Source organism: Quercus robur, chromosome 1 (genome assembly GCF_932294415.1).
Source record: "Quercus robur chromosome 1, dhQueRobu3.1, whole genome shotgun sequence".
Classification (NCBI taxonomy): domain Eukaryota; kingdom Viridiplantae; phylum Streptophyta; class Magnoliopsida; order Fagales; family Fagaceae; genus Quercus; species Quercus robur.
The window spans coordinates 23,993,201-24,010,646 of record NC_065534.1 but is presented as its reverse complement, the minus strand read 5'-3'; the positions used below and the strand labels follow the sequence as shown (position 1 = coordinate 24,010,646).

At 42.7% G+C, this 17,446-nt stretch overlaps 1 long non-coding RNA gene across 4 annotated transcripts in view; it reads right to left on the bottom strand.

Moving 5' to 3' along the window:
* The window catches only part of LOC126726326 (uncharacterized), a 30,271-nt gene extending 13,184 nt beyond the window's left edge, over positions 1 to 17,087 (bottom strand). Inside the window, exons 1-3 of one of the 4 annotated variants that reach the window (XR_007655808.1) lie at positions 16,836 to 17,087; positions 14,585 to 14,636; positions 13,812 to 14,093 (exon numbers count right to left, since the gene is read on the bottom strand). This is a non-coding gene — a long non-coding RNA (uncharacterized LOC126726326). Of the gene's footprint in view, positions 1 to 13,275; positions 14,094 to 14,584; positions 14,637 to 16,835 lie in introns of those variants that run through there. The other 3 variants (XR_007655802.1, XR_007655819.1, XR_007655816.1) reach the window with 3 other exon arrangements.
* Between the last annotated feature and the right edge of the window lie 359 nt (positions 17,088 to 17,446).

The following is a 17,446-nucleotide window of genomic DNA, read 5'->3' as shown; positions in this document are numbered from 1 at the left end:
TCGGTCCCGTATATATTTTCTTAATTTGATTTTATTAATCTGTCAATTTTAAGTTGATCAAGCAATTACTAATCAATTCTTGTGCTGTTTTCGTGTAGAGAGCAAAAGGTTCAAGAAGGATCTTAGAGTAGTGCACGTTTGGGATTTAAATTTTGCGCTAAGGTTAGAAATTTTTGTACATTGGGATGGACAACTCCGAGCATCTCATTTAATCCTCGACGTTGATCTCGTGTACTTTACTTGGCAAGCGTTCAGCCAGGCTTTGCAGTCCCCTCCTTTCATACATCAACGTACGACACGCAAATTTCTTTCCCCCGAGGCTCATAGTAGGTGAAACTTGTGACCTTGGTCCGTGGTACACATGTTCGGACGAACTTGCACCTATACGTGATGAGTCAGCTGAACGCATGTCTCAACGCCGCCGTAAACAGGCACATATGCCTGTGCAGCCTGAAGCCCTCGTTCAACCCGAGGCCCCTATCGAACCTGAGGAACCCGCCAAACCTGAAGCACCCGTTCAGGGAGCCGAGGAAGAAACAATTGAACATATCGGCTCTAGTACCGAATCCAATCGAGGTGAAGACATGGTGAAGTGAAGGACAATGACAGTTAGCCGTTTTGTGCCTGGCCCCAACCGCGCAGCAACAACCACCTTAAGGCCATGGTCAAACTCCCCCTCCTCCTCCTCCTCCTTTCGGACGAACTTCGAAAAGGCAACGCACTTCCGAGCAAACCCCCATCGACTCGGTTGAAGCGCCCTCCAGGACTCCTTCCCGGCCATCAGGAGGCATCATAATCCAGGAGCCACCGGCTCAGATCGGAACGAATGTGGTGTCCACCTCTCGAGCGGCGTCGGAGTGGCGACCCACATTTCAGCTGGACAGCAAGCCCCTTTCTGCGACCGTAAGTGTGCGTGTGTGGGATAAAGGTGAGGGCGGTCGTGTCGCGCAAAGTTTAGTGCACGGCCTCCTTTTACCCGAGGATGTGAACGCTTTTGAAGAGGGCACAGACGAGTCAATGGGAAGGAGGTTGCAATGGCATACTATTGTGGTAATCTATTGTTTTTCAGTTTACCACTAACTTCTATGCGCATTCTTTTTGTTTTCATACTTATCATTGTTGCATCATCAGGCCTCTCAACTAGCTCATATACTTGACGGGCGGCTAAAGGATCTGGCCGAGGATGCCAGTCGGGAGAAGGCCCTTAAAGACGTGGTCGTGGTGACCACGAAAGATAAAGAAAAGGCTGCTGCAATGGCAGAGAAGAAGGCTGCCGCGTTCGAGAAAGCCAGGGTGGCGGCAGAAAAAAGATCCTCAGAGCTGGAGATTAAGCTGGGGGTGGCCGAACAAAAACTAGCGGAGGCGGCGAGTTTGAATATTGCACGGGAGGGGGAGTTGGCTGACTTAAAAGCAGCTCTGGAGGCCTGCGAGAACAAATGGTATAACGAGGGATTTGCTGATGCTGAGAACTCTGCCGAGCCTGTCATCTTGGAAGTCAGGAAGCTAGATTTCGAGGAGGGTTGGTTGGCTGCACTACAGGCCTTAGGGGTCTTTGAGGACTCCCCTCTAAGGAATCCTGGTCAGATTCCCTTCTCGAGCACTACCCAAGCCGTGCAGAATCCCCTTGGGCCAACTGATGAAGAGGAGACGACAAGCATGAGGGAGCTAGTGGAGCAAATTGACTCCCACGTGGAGCTGGTTGACGTGGAAGTCTCTAGTAACCCCCGTGTTGGCGACTAACCCAATGAAGACCTCCAGCTTCAGTCCTTCATGACGAATCAACAGCCACCCGAGACCGCCATCCAGACGCAACCTACAAACCCTTCAGTATAATCCTTGAACCGGACTCCTTCTACTTACCTTTATTTTCTTGTTATTTAAGTAATTTGTTTTCTTCGGTAAATTTGCCTATGTCATCGGGTTATGGTGACTGAACAATTATTTTTGCTGGGTTAAGTTTTTTGTAGTCGCTGGGTTTCGGTGATTAGATATTAATTTAGTTTTAACGTGTTGGCTATATTTGATTAAAGCTTAATTGCCGAACTTTAACTTTAATCATGTTTGTGAACGTTTAATGTTATGTTAGTTCCTTTGGTATATTCTTCTACTTTTCGTGATTGTATTATCTAAATGCTCAAGAAAGATGATTTCCGGGCATGCATGATGTTCAGGACGGGTCTGAAGAGGGGAATAAATTATTTCCTCGGCAATGGAAACCCTATTTAACAGGCGCCACTATTCCTACCTTCTAGGGAAGAGTATAGGGCATGGACAACTGAGATGTTGGTCCCCATTTCTAGACAGTTTTCAACCCTTAGGAAATATTCATGTGGGGTTCTTACCTGCTTGGTTATTAGGATCGAACCGAGAAACAGACTTCTGTTCTAATTTTTAGTAAGGTTTTCACCTGTCTGGTGGCAATGATCGAACCGAGAAGCAGGCTTCTGTCCTTAGTTTTTAGTAAGGTTTCCACCTACTCGGTGACGATGGTTGAATCGAGAATTAGGCTTCTGTCCTTAGTTTTTAGTAAGGTTTCCACCTACTCGGTGACGATGGTCGAACCGAGAATCAGATTTCTGTCCTTAATTTTTAGTAAGGTTTCCACCTGCTCGATGACAATGGTCCAACCAAGAATCAGGCTTTTGTCCTTAGTTTTGAATAAACGGCCTAAGTCTTCTTAGCTTTCCTATTTTTGCTGGCCGGGGTTGATGGATTATCGGTAATGGAATTGAATGCACCTGTATGGATAAACATCAACTTCATATTAGTTAAAGTATATGTATAAGTTTACACTAACTCTACACTCCTGTGTACAACTGATTAGTGATAAAACTTCTTTAAATTGTGGACGTTCCACGGTTGGGGAAGTGGCTTTTCATCTAGTTCCTCCAAGTAGTACGCTCTCGCGCCCGTGATAGCTGTAACTCTATAAGGCCCTTCCCAAGCAGGGGCCAATTTCCCAGCTTTCGTATCTCGCATGTGCCCTACTGCTTTTCGTAGCACCAAGTCCCCAGTATCGAATTCCCTCGTCTTGACATCCCAGTTATAACGCCGAGCGAGCTCCTGCTGATACTCGGCGAGCCTTATGGTTATCGCTTCCCGGTATTCCTCCAGCAGATCCAAACGCTCCACCATCATTACTTCATTTCGGACTGGATTAAATCCTTCAACTTGTGCACTATATAGACTTACTTCGGCCAGTATCACGGCTTCTGCCCCGTACGTTAAAGAAAACAAAGTTTCTTCTATAGATCTTCTGGGCGTTGTTCAATATGCCCATAACACACTGGGCAGTTCCTCGACCCACTTACCCTTCGCACCATCCAACCTCTTCTTCAACCCATTCACAATTGTCTTGTTAATGGTTTCGACCTGTCCATTGCTTTGAGGGTATGCCGGGGTAGAGTATCTGTTCTTGATGCAAAACTCGCAGAAGACCCTACTGTCAAACAGCAACCCATTGTCGGATATAAGAAAGTCTGGCATCCCAAATCTAGTGACTATATTCTTCCACACGAACTTCTTAATATCCACGTCCCGAATGTTGGCTAACGCTTCTGCCTCCGCTCACTTGGTAAAGTAATCAACAGCCACCAAAACAAACCTTTGATTGCCCGTCGCCTGTGGAAATGGGCCGAGAATATCCAGCCCCTATTATGCAAAAGGCCAAAGGCTGTTGATCGGATTCAGATGTCCCATTGGTTGGTGGATCAAGGGGGCATGCTTTTGGCATCGCTCATACTTACGTACATATTCGGCAGCATCCTTCTGCATCTGCAGCCACCAAAATCCCTGAGTCATTACTCAGTGGGCTAATGAGCGTCCACCCACATGACTGCCGCACACACCATTATGTAGCTCGGCCAAAAGTTCATTTATTTTCCCGGGGTGTAAGCACAAAAGGTACGGCCCCCCGAAGGACCTCCGATATAGCTTTCTATTCACCGACAGCCAGTACCGAGAGGATATTCGGCGAACCCTGTTAGCCTCTTTTTCGACATCCAGGATACAATATTTGGCTAAGAAGTCAATGATCGGGTCCATCCAACACGGCACGGTTGTTGAAATCACTGTAACACCAACCCTGGTGACACCATGATCAATCACGGTACCAATGCTTGATTCTGTTATGAGCTCCACTTTTATTAACCGAGGAACATCCTCAGTCATTGCTGAAGCTAGTGTAGCCAGAGAATCAACGTGTCTGTTTTGCCCCCAGGCCATTTGGGTCACCTTTGCCGTACAAAACTTACCCATAAGCTGCTTTACCACTTGTAAGTACTCTCTCATTTAGGAATCCTGGGCTTTAAAACTGACCTCTACCTAGTTAACCACCAGCTGTGAATCTGAATAAATCTCTACGTCCTGGGCACCCATGCCTAAAATGGTTCTCAATTCGGCAAGCAAGGCCTCGTATTCTGCCTCATTATTAGAGGCCCTAAACCCCAACCTAAAAGAATGCTCCAACCGAATTCCTTCCGGAGTAATTATGACGACCTTGGCACCAGCCCCCATGGTGCTTGATGCACCATCCACAAACACCCTCCATGGACGGTTTTCCACATGATAGACCATTTCCCCTTTGTTCCTAGGAGAAAATTCCGCCACAAAATTAGCCAACACCTGCCCCTTCGCCGAACTCCTCAGCTTATACCTTATGTCAAAGGCTCCGAGCTGGGTCCCCCATTTAGCTATCCATCCCGTGAAGTCAGATCTTTTCAATAATGACTGTAAGGGGTATTCGGTTAATACATATACAATATGAGCCTATAAGTAATGGGATAGCTTTCTTGTGGCATGAACTAGTGCCAACACCAGCCTTTCCAAAGGCAGATACCTCGTCTCGACATCGACCAAGGTTTTGCTAATATAATACACAGGCTATTGCACTCTTTGGTCCCTCAGAAGCACGGCGCTTACAGTGTGATCGGACACCAAGAGGTCATGAATAAGTCCTCCCCAGGTTCCGGGACTGTCAACATAGGTGTCTGCATTAAGTACTCCTTTAAGTTCTGGAAAGCTTTTTCACACTCCTCGTCCTACTGAAATCCTCTCCACTTCCTCAAGAGTTGGTAGAATGGGCGACAATGATCAGCAAATTTATAAATGAACCGGTTAAGGGCGGCCAGCATTCCAGTCAATACTTGCATCTCTTTTGGATTGCTTAGCGACTTGAGACGCTTCACGACTTCGATTTGGTCGGGATTGACTTCGATTCCCCGGCAAGTGATCAAATACCCGGCAAGTGATCAAATACCCCAAAAACTTACCATATCCTACCCCAAAAGCGCACTTCTCCGCATTAAGGCGCAACTTATGTTGCCGAAATACTTCAAACAACCCCTAAAAATCCTCAATGTGTCGTACTTCTTGCTTGCTTTTTACTACTATGTCATCAATGTACACTTCAACTGTATGCCCAATTTTGTCCCGAAACATCCTTGTCATCATCTGCTAATATGTTGCCCTGGCATTCTTTAATCTGAAAGGCATCATGGTATAGTGGTAGTTGGCATCAAGAGAGATGAATGTTGTCTTCTCCTAGTCCTCGGCAACTAGGGCGATCTAATGATAGCCTTGAAAGGCGTCCATGAAACTTATCCTCGGGTACCCATAGGTAGCATCCACCAATTGATCGATCTTGGGCATAGGGAACGGGTTCTTTGGGCATGCTCGGTTCAAATCCGTGAAATCTACATAAACCCTCCATTTGCCATTCTTTTTCCTGACTACCACGGTATTCGCCAGCCACTCCGGGAAAAAGACTCCTTTATCACCTCGGCCTCCTTTAACCTGTTAACCTCCATTTTAACTGCCTCAACATGCTCCTTAGCTAACCTCCTTGGCTTTTGCTTCTTGGGAGGAAATGACGGGTCTACATTAAGCCTATGGACAATGAATTTGGGATCCACCCCGGGCACCTCATACGAGCTCCAAGCAAAGACATCTATATTTTGAATGAGAAACAACAACACCCCTACCCTATCTTCATCTTCCATACTTGTTCCTATTTGAAAATATCTGTCAACATCCGATAATATTTTAACCTTAATCAGTTCTTCGACACCAGCAGCCCCTTTTTCTCCTCGGGGCTCCTGTAATTGTTATAAAGTCGCTTTCATGGTGGCTTCCTCCTGGTCGGCCCGTTCGTTCTTCCAATTAACTGTCGCAACTAGGCATTGTCTAGCCACTTACTAGATTCCTCTCACCACGGCAACACCCCATTCGGTGCGTAACTTAACCTTAACATGCAGGGTTGATGGAATGCCCTCCATTGCATGAATCCACGGCCTTCCCAAAATCTCTGTATAAGGAGAAAATGAGGCTACCACTATAAACGTTACAACTACCTTCTTACCTTCCATATTCACGGGGAGGGACATTTGCCCTTGGGGAATCACCACCCTGCCATCAAACCCGACTAGAGGCGTATCATACTTTGAGAGGTCCTCATTTTTCAGCCTAAGTCCCTTGGACAGATCGGGGTACATCACGTCGGTTCTGCTCCCTGATCTATCATCACCCTCTTTACTAGGAATCCACTTATTCGAGCCGTTTCCACCAACGCATCATCATGTGGTTGGATCATTCCTTCTAGGTCGTCATCGTCGAAAGTAAGGGGTGCCCGAGCAAATTTCATTTTGTTTTCTTGGGGCTGCTCATCCGAGTAATTTTCTACAGGTTTAATAGTCAATACCCCCTTTCTTGTCACTGTTGTACTCCTCGGCGCGGCATGGATGACTTCAATCACTCCCAGTGGGGGTGGGAGAGGAATTCCTCTTTGCAGGGCTCCTTGCCCAGTACCCCGGTTCCCGAAATCCACCACAAACTCCTTCAAATACCCTGCTTTCACCAGCTGCCCTAGATGATCTTTCAACACCCGGCACTACTCGGTGGTATGCCCTTTATCTCTGTGGTAGGTACAGTATAAGTTTTGGTTCCTCCGGGATGGGTCTCCCCCCATCTTGTTCGGCCATCTAAAGTATGACTCGTTCTTAATCCGGTCTACGATCTTGTGCACTGGTTCCTTGAATGCCACGTTCACCTCCCCTATTTGTACTTCTGGCTCTTGCATTCTCAAATCCTTTTGGGGTTTTGGTGGAAAAACGCCCTGCTGAGGACGATTTACCAACGGAGTCTTGCCTTTGCTTTGTAGCTGATCATCCTCGAGGCGTTTATACTCTTCAGTGTGCCTTATATCCTTAGGAGGCCTCTTCGTCAATGACTCCCGTAGTTCGGTATCCTCGGGCAGCCCCATCCTAAAAGTGTTTGCTGCAATCTTCTCATTACCCCCTCCAATCTCATTGTAAAGCTCTCAATATTGACTGGCATAACTGTGAAGGGTTTCACCGACCTTCATCTTCATAAATAGTAGCGAGTCCATCGGCTGTAGCACTCGGCTGCACATTACAAACCGGGCACCGAATTCCTGAATCAGCTCGGCAAAGCAGTGAACGGAACCTTTTTGCAACCCATTAAACCATCTCAATGCCGTGGGCCTGAGAATTGAGGGAAATACCTTACACAGCAGCGCGTCGTTGCGTATGTGTAGAGACATCATATGGATATAATGACTGACGTGCTCTACCGGGTCAATTTTCCCATCGTAGAAGTTAAATGGTGGCTGCGTGAATTTGCTCGGCATTGGGGCCCCGTTCAATTTCGTCCTAGAACGACAACCGATCGGCTCTGCGTAAGGCGCGACTCATAGCATCCATAGTGACATTGTGGGGACGTTGCTCTTTTGGAGAGTCTGAACCCTGGTCGGCATACTCGCGTGAGCGTGAACGGTCCCTGTGTCGACGCGACTCTTAGGAATGGGAACGGTCCCTGTGTCGATGGGACTCCTTTGAACACGAACGATCCTGAAGTTGACGGGAACCAGACTGATTGGACCCCGCCCCATATCGATTTCCCTCCACTATCAACTCTTATTTCTCAGTCATCTCGGTCCCTTCTTTGGTGCCTACCTCTCGCCTCCAACTCCAGATCTCTTACCAGTCTGCATAGCTGCTCTAGCTCCTCATCTCTTTCGTCGAATTGCCCGTGCCCCGAAGCACCTGATACTGTTCGGTGAGTTTGGTGCTACTCCTCTCCAAGGTTGGACCATTCTTCCTCTGGTTCGCAATCCCTATCTTCACGCCTCTTATGCCTTTGTTCCTGCTAGGTGGATTACTAAGAAGACCCCACAGAACCACTTTCAGCGTTGCCTCCCGAAGGTCTTTTAGACATTTTCTTAAGCATGGGTTTCAGTTGAACCACAACTTTGTAGGAGGTACCCACAGATGACGCCAATTGTGCGCGCCAAAAATAAGGTTAGTAGGTTGGTCCTCACTTAGGCTCACAATCTATTTGTGATATGGGCTTTGGATTTCCTACTTTGGGTAGTTCCTAACACAAAGACCTAACATAGTAACCTCACTTAAGAATTCCTCTTCTTTCACTACAACCTCTTTTCTATTGCTCCCTCTACTCTCCATTTCTTCTCTCAACCATCCAACCCCTTTTCATCCTTAGCTTCTCATATTTATAGCCTAATAATTAGTGGAGAGACTATGATTACCTCCAATGTTAGTGCAATAAGAAGTCCAATGTTGTTAATTGTAAGTGGGTGTTTAGGTGGGAGTGGGGTGTGGTGAGAGTGGCTTTGGAAATGGTTCCTACTTCAATAGATATGCTGGACATCGATATTCAACAAGGCATTGCCTGGCATACAAGAGATGGTGTCCCCAAACGCCTTTCTACTTGGTCAGGATGTGGTTTGCTGAGCAATGCCCAGGCGGTGGAAGAGGGTGCGTGCTAATTGAAATTATCCACTCCTCAGGCTTTCAGGTGATATGAGGCCTGGGGTAGTGACTTTTGTGGGCTCGGGTTGGGGCCTTAGGAAGAAAGAGGTTGATGTCGTGGGCCACACTGTTGAGTTAGGATCTAAGGCCCAACTGGGCCTGGGTATCACAGTGTCGTACAACATTAATACAACAGAATTATTTTTTATTAAAGGTTTTCTTATTTTTCCTTTTAAATTAAATAAGTGGCGACTCCATGTAAAACCCTCGATTTAGGGGGGAGTACATTTTACAGTGGCGACTCCATTAAGGATGTTGAAGGCTAGACTCTAGTTTAGGTTATGGTGGCCAACCATGTCATTTGTTTGTTTATTGCTTTTAATAATATGTCATATTTGTTTGTCATAACATCATTTGCATAATTGGAATTGGATATGAATTGTGTATGTTGCCCGGAAACCACAGTAGTTGTAGCCATGGATCGCGGTCCTCCTGGATTTGTGTACCCAGTGGTGAACCTACCACCTCATTGCCTAAGACTCGCTTGATTTTTCTTGCATTTCGTAAAGGAAAAACTCTACCGTTTGGACCAATGCGGCATTCGTACGTCACAAGTTGGGAGGTACAATGTCCTAGCTTTTGGGGAACCTATTAGCCTACCTTTTACCTTCATGTAAGAAGCCAATCTTTAGGACAATCCCATAAAATGCATTACATCCTATGCATGTGTTTGGCCGTTGTTTGTTCCCAATAAGGCCCGAACTTAATAATAAGAAACTAAAAAATTTCTCCAACTTTTGGGTATAGGAAAGAACTTGGTCTAGAGATGGTGAAGGTCGATTGAAAAGATTATCATGGTCTAAGAGAACAGTTGAAAGCCCAGCTCAAGAAATCTCAGCACAAGGAAGTTCAATACAAAGAAGTTTGGATTCAACAAATTCAAACCAAGGTTCCAGTCCTATAGTAATTCTTGAACCCACAAGCCCAAACACAAGCCCACACCTACAATTCTCAAATCCACTCTTCCACTATAATTCCCTATACACTCCTTCAAGCCCTTCTCAAAGCTTATTTCCTAATCCTCCTACAAGTCCATTCCAAAGTTCCCTTACCAGTTTAACTTAAGAAGACATAATCATTTCTTCACCAAATTCATTCACCTCAGAAATGGCCCACGAGAACAACCATGAGGATCGAAACATGAATGATCATGAACAACCACCTCCCACCACTCAAGAATTACTCAACATCATGGTAGCTGGACAAGCCTAACTCCAAAAAGACATCCAAACATTGATCCAACAGATAGGGAACAAGAACTCTCATGAACCTTCTAATGCCCGAATGAATTGCTGAATTTTGAAGAAAGCCATGGCTTGGGGTTGACTGAAAATAAGAAGAAGATGATTGAACGAATGGACCAAATGGAAAAATTCCTCCTGAGATCTAGAAGGGTTGAAGAAGCTATGGATCTGCATACACTTTTGCTCTTTCCTCAAGCAAAGGCCCTACCAAAGTTTAAAATGCCAACATTGGACAAGTTTGATGGCACGGGCTGCCCAAAAGCCCATTTGAAAATGTATATGAGGGCATTGCAACCCTTAGGGGCTAGTGAAGAGCTAATGGCCCAGATGTTTCAAAACACACTCACGGGGGCTGCTTTGCATTGGTTCCTAAATTTGGATGATTCTCGAACTCGTAATTGGGAAGATATTGGTCGTCAGTTTTATAAACAGTACAAGTACAATACTGAAGTGGATGTTACTCAAAGAGACCTTGAGACAACCAAGCAAGACTCTAAGGAGTCTTTTTTTGCATTCATCACAAGGTGGAGGGCTAAGGCAGCCCAAATGACTGTTAGGCCTAACGAGGAGGAGCAATTGAACATGGTTGTGAAGAATCTCCTCCCAACCTACAACAAGTATCTTTTTGCCCGATATTTCCCTAGTTTCAAGGCCTTGATTGCTGCTGGGACTCAGATTGAAGACGCTATTAACACTGGCACCCTTAAGGGAGAAGAAGTAACAAGGCCCAAGAGGTCTTTTGGTCCATCAAGCTCAAAAGTGCCAGAGATATCTGCCATAAGCAAACAGTCCCCTTTTCAGTTAGTAGCTTCACCCCCATTGGCCCAAGCTCCACAAGGAAGGCCTAGGAGGCAATACCATGAATTGCATATGCCGCTTAGTAAAGTTTTTGAGAAACTTAGAGAGAAGGATCTCCTCAAACCTCTTGATCCAAAGCCGATACCAAATCCCTTGCCAAAGTGGTTCGATAATAGCAAGAGGTGTGCATTTCATTAGACACCAGGTCATGCTACTGATCAATGCTATGCGCTCAAGAACTCTATCCAAGATTTCATTGATTAAGAGATTATATCTCCACCAGCTCGACCTAATATCATCACAAACCCACTCCCTAATCATGCTGTTGGGCAAGGTCCAAAGGATTAATTGCTTAATTGAAGAAGAAAGCAAGACACAAGAGGAGCTATTAGCCATGATCCAAGACATCCCAAGTTGCAACACCTTGATATGGGAAGAACTTATGATCAAGGAACCACCACTTCCTAAACCTAGAATTGATATTTGGAATGAACAAGAAAAGCCCACATTATCAAATCAAGCCTCACCAAACTCCTCACCAAAAGAATCAATCTCTTTCCCTGAAAAGCCATTTCCCCACAAAAAGAGCCCACCTTATTCTTTAGACTCACTTCATAAAAGCCCACATTCCTAGAAAGACAAACCCATACTCCCCACAAAAAGCCCAACCTTTACAAAGCCACTGGAATAGCTCACCTTACTCAAGGTGGTAGACACTTTAAGCCATCTTACTTGGAAGCAGATGATCCAGTGGAAGCACTGAACAGGCCATCTAGGCCTACCCAATTACAGCTAGAAGATGATCTTGTCCTCAAGCAGCTACAAAAGACTCAAGCTAACATTTCTCTATGGAGTTTACCCACTGCCTCTTATCATCATTGTCAAGCTTTGCTAAACCTCCTAAACAAGATCCAAGTTCCAACTACCATAACTCCTGGAGCCCTTAATGCCATGATTAGAGTAATAAGGACTGAGCCCACTATTTCTTTTTCTGATTAGGATATTTCAGATAAGGGGTATTCACATAATGACCCCCTTCACATTACAATTGACACCCATGGCAAGAGGGTGCCAATTGTACTGGTTGATGATGGTAGTGCATTAAATGTTTGCCTCCTAAGAAACGCAAGTTGCTTAGGCCTAAATACAGAGGATTTTGGGCCATCCAATCAATATGTGAGGGCCTACGACAATACTTGAAGAGAAGTACTGGGGAATGTTACACTTGAGATAACGATTGGCCCTACAGTTCAAAAAGTACATTTTCAAGTTTTGAACATCTCAGCTTGTTTCAACTTGTTGTTGGGCCGGCCATGGATCCACACTGCAAAAGCTGTACCCTCCTCATTATATCAGAAAGTTCGATTCCCATACAAAGAGTCAATCATTACCATACATGTAGATAAGTCTGATACTCAGGGTCTAGTGCATGGAATCCAAGTAGAAGAAGACCTAGCTTTGTCTGGATTTGACATTGAAGAAGTTCAAGCCATATCATGGTTAGAAGAAGCTATAGAAGAATGCTTTCCTATGGATTTTGATCCATATAGCAATCACAAAGTGGTATCCATAAAGAGGAAGATGGATTATTTCCCAGGTTTGGGCCTAGGAAGGAATAATCAGGGCCTACCTAATTTCACTAGCTATGTTACTACTATACCACCATTTGGGTTAGGATACAAGCCCACTGATGAAGATTTATTAGAAGAAGGATTGAAGAAAATAGCCCATTCTAAAGCAAAGGTGAAAGGATTATCATATGAGCCTCCTACTTTGAAGCCATACATTCCTACTCTTAATGGAAAGTTTGTCAAGGAAGGGGAGGTCCAACTTTACTCCATGTTTCCAGAACCTTGGTATGATCAAAGGATTGCAACAAAGCTTCCTGGGATAGAAATCTTTGCAGACTGTAAAATTGAGGCACCTAAAGCAGAAGAGAAGAAGATAGAAGACTGGGCCTCACATCTAGATCCCAATGCTATGGCAACTTTATTGGGTGACATTGTTTTCAACATGGGGGAAGGAAATGAGGGTGATGAAGTACCACTGATTTGGACTCCCACGACTGTAATGAATAATTGGGAAGTCTTTCAGAAAGATTATAAAGATCTTGAAGAGTTTGTGGGAGGAATTGACATAGATCAATTTCTCATGGAAGATGATGCTCAGTCATAGGGAGACTTAGACTTCGAACTTGTAAACATTGGAGAGATAGGAAGAACCACTCTCTGTCATGCCCCAAACCTCTAAGGGTCCAAAGCATGAGAAAGACGTCTCAAAATACCTGTAAATTTTTTATTCTTTTTCCTTTTTGACAATCCAATCCACAAAAATTATATCAAGTACTAATATCAAGAATTATCATAATAATTCCATTAAATATACCCTCAGAGTAAGTCAGAGTTCTAAGCAATAATTACAAGGACCAATGGCCACAAAAGAATAGAGGTCTAAATCAATAATTACATATCAACAGCTTGTCCCATTAGTGGGAATAAAGTCACAACCACTATAATACACAAAAGAATGAGTCAAGCCTACTCTAAGATGTACAACATCTAATATCTCCATTACAAAACTTTAGCCTCCATCAATAGTTAGTCTACTACTATAAGCCACCAAAAAGCTATCTCAAAAGATTATTGTCTACTCTAAAAAGTTTATAAAATAATGGAATGAGACAGAACCAAGTAAGTAGCATATTTAATGGGGGTGGGGGAAATGCAAGTTTCATCTTCAACAATAATAATCTGACAAGAATGATCTAATAATGAAACATAAAGTTTTTCAAAGTAAATACCTTGAAACTATATACTATAATCTGTGAGCACTAACAATATAATTTTCAAAACCATAATATCTAACGTAAGGTAAATTATCACAAATATACCAAACTACCACATTGACCGGTCAGAGGATTTACCTATTTACAACTAGCATGATATTGTCCTCTTTGATATGCAGACTCTTGGCCCCATGGATAGCAGCCTCACCCATATCCTCAAGGTTTTTCTCTCCCCCCGTGGGCAGCAGAGAGAGCGCGTTAAATAGGACCTTTCTTGCGTGTGGTCTTTTGGCCCCATGGACAGCAGCCTCACCCATACACAATCAAGGAACCTCTTCCCCCCATGGACAGCAGGGAAGAACGCGTCATCCAAAGTGAAAGGGCACTGACCTGGATTTGATTTCGTTGTCACAAAGACTACTGAAACCAAATCGAGTGATCACCGAGAAATCTCACATGGCATGGTGTTAAAAAAACTCACAGGTTACATTACTTTGAAACACATAGTTCATATAGTGGTAGTTTCAGAAAAACCTTAAAAAAATCGAACTTCCACAAGGTTTGTAAGGTTTTCAACTTCATTATTGTCAAAAGATTTTCTAACAATTTCCCACATAACAAGACAAGATAAACATCTTTAAATTTTCTAATATCCCATAACTACTAGATTTCCTTATCAAAGATTAAATAAAAGATGCTCATTTTTCCATATCAACAATTCATGCATTTCCCCAAATGCAATACCAAATATGATGTATTTTTCATATGAAATAATATATAATAGGGTCACAACACAATACTTTTAAGAAAACATATATCCATATATAATTTTTCAAAATGTGTTTAACCCAAAAATAACATTTATAAAACATGGTTATTTTCCAAAAAAAACCCATTAAAAATCTACTTACCTCACAACCGCAAAATCCTAATTCTCCAAGCTCCAAGGAGATTAGTTAGAACCTGAACAATATCAAGTAAACCTATCACAATAAGTATATAGCTTGAAATTGCATCTACCCACAATTTAGGAATTCCCAAATAATCACTTATGGCCTATTTGGATGTTAAAAAAAGGAGGGGGAGTAGAGTAGAGGGAGGGAGAGTAATCCAATTACCTTGTTTGGAAGTTTTTTAAGGAAGGAGAGGGAGGGGTTTCAACTACCTCTAACCCCTCATTTTTAATTCCCCCAAATTGGAGAGATTTGGAGGGAGAGTAGAGTAGATAAATTATTAACCATATGAATTTCTTAATTTACCATTTCTAAATTAACAAAATTACAAACCAATTATATAAATAATCTTTGTTTGTTTCCTGAGAAAATAAATAATTTAATGCTAAACTTTTAGAAATTCAGAATCGGAAAAGCCACCAAAAACAAACTCACAGAGCACCCAAACAAAAATTAAAGCCACAAAATTTCAATTCCTTTCCCTTTTCCTCCATTTTCAGAGCACCCAAACAGAAATTAAAGCCACAAAATTTCAATTCCTTTCCCTTTTCCTCCATTTTCAAAGCACCCAAACAGAAATTACACACCAACGCTTTGCTTCCGCTACCCATTTTTTTGGATTTTATTTCCAAAATTTTTGCTATATTTTGTTGGCAGATTGATTAATTATTTATTATTGATTCACAGTCAAAGATTCCGCATATGCTAAAATTTGTGTGGTTCCTAGTTCCACACATAAATACGAGCTGTCAAGCTGGTCTCTGGATGTGGTCTCTGGATCTGGACCTGGGTTTTGCCGGAATCGGCATTGATAAGAGCACGCATTTACACCGGCATTCTCCTCTCCGCGGCGGCGGAGATCTGAGACACTCGCTGGTTCTGGTGACGAACTAAAACGACGATGTTATCCTCTGTCGTCATTTTAGTGGCTCTTCAACTAAAACAACGCGAGAACTTGGGTTTCAGTGGCTCCTCTGCTTCTTGCTCGGCACGCGCCTCTTGCGTTTCCTCCACTTATTCCACACATTCTTCACTATCCTCCGTCAACGGAAACTCACTTTCTTTCGTCTCTTCAACCATCTTAATCTTCATGAGCTTTCTCTAGCTCGAGTTTTCGCAATCGTTTCAAGTTCTCGCGATTTTGCTAACGACGTTGCTATACTCTGTGGTTTACGGGTACCGTTTCTGGACCACGATTAGGTAGCCCAGCGCGTGCTTCCCATTCGTCATGAACTGCCAGGTCGTTTTGCTTGGCTGCAACTTGTGGGAACCGTTTATTTCTCAGGAAAGTTCAGGGAGGTTTTTGATTTTTTATTATAATTTTTTTTGAGGTAATAAAAATTATTTTATAATAGTTAATAGTAGTTTTATATCTTTATTAATGGTATTGGATGGAATGAGAATGTTTATTAAATAATTATTTAATCTAACAAATTAATCATAGACTAATGTTACAAGTCCATTTTCAAATAGGGGTAAATTTGTCTATTTAAATCATTTCATCTCCTCTCCTTCCTAATTTTTAAAACATCCAAACAAGAGAAAGGGCTAATTACTCCCTTCCCCCTTACTAATTTTAAAAACATCCAAACAAGGTAAAGGGGAACCATTCCCCTCTACTCTCTTCCCCACTACTCTCCTCTCCTCTACTTCACTCTACTCTCCTCCTTCTCTAAACTTCCAAATAGACCATTAATTAGGCAAGCCTAGTATTTAACCTCATCAATAATAATATATTCCACTTCCATAGTTTCTCAACAAATTGATTCATAATGCATAAACTCCAATTTATAAACTTAACCCATTTAATATCATCTCCAACATTATGACTAGCTTCCATGAAATTTACACTACATCATTAAGAGACCCATGAAAGCAAAATCAAAATATCCTCCAAAACAAGAAATTTAGAACTTCAACTAACTCCAAATAAACCCAATGGCAATGGAAAAATTAAATTCACCAACCATCACATGTCATAACTTAAAACCCCTAAATTTACCACCATACATAAACCTTAAGTAGTCATTAATAGCACAAAATATATACTCACTCATCAAATAATTCCACCAATACAAAACCCATACATAAAAACACATAAATATCACTTCCAATGCTCATAAATCACATGGGTATCATTATTAAATCTTAGATAAAAATAACCTCAAGTAAAAATGCAAAACCCACCAAAAAGATGAGAAATTTTTACCTCAAAAAAAGGATGTGAAGGTATTTATGGGTTCCCAAGAATTTTCCGGTGATCTTGCCGGAAAAATGATGATGGAAATGGTGATATGGAGGTGCCGACAAGAGAGTTTAAAAGAGTGAAGAGGAGCGTTGCACCGAAAATGAACAAGAAGAAAAAGAAAGAAAAGAGAAGTGAGGAAGTGAGGAGTCGGTCAAAAAGAGTAAGAGATAAGTGAAAAAAGGAGTGGTGGGTAGTGGGGTTAGGTGGGGCTTGGCATATGGGAAACCAAAAATCTGACCTTAACTTTTTTTGTTTTTTTTTTTTAAAACAGACGGGACGTTACACTCTCGATGAGATTCACATGGTTTATGAGAATGAGATTATTCCTAATGAAGGAGAGCTAAATACATTCCTCGATGTTCCTACATCTTATTCATGGCTTCCGGAAAACACTATCCTTTATACTAAGGGTGACAAATGGGTGGGTTTGGAGTGGACATAATTGGGTTGGGTATATAAAACTCATTTACCCATTAAAACTCATTTACTCATTAAAACTCATTTAACTAATTGCTTCTAACTCAAATCTAACCAAACCCAATTATTATGGGTAAATCCCAACCCACCAAATT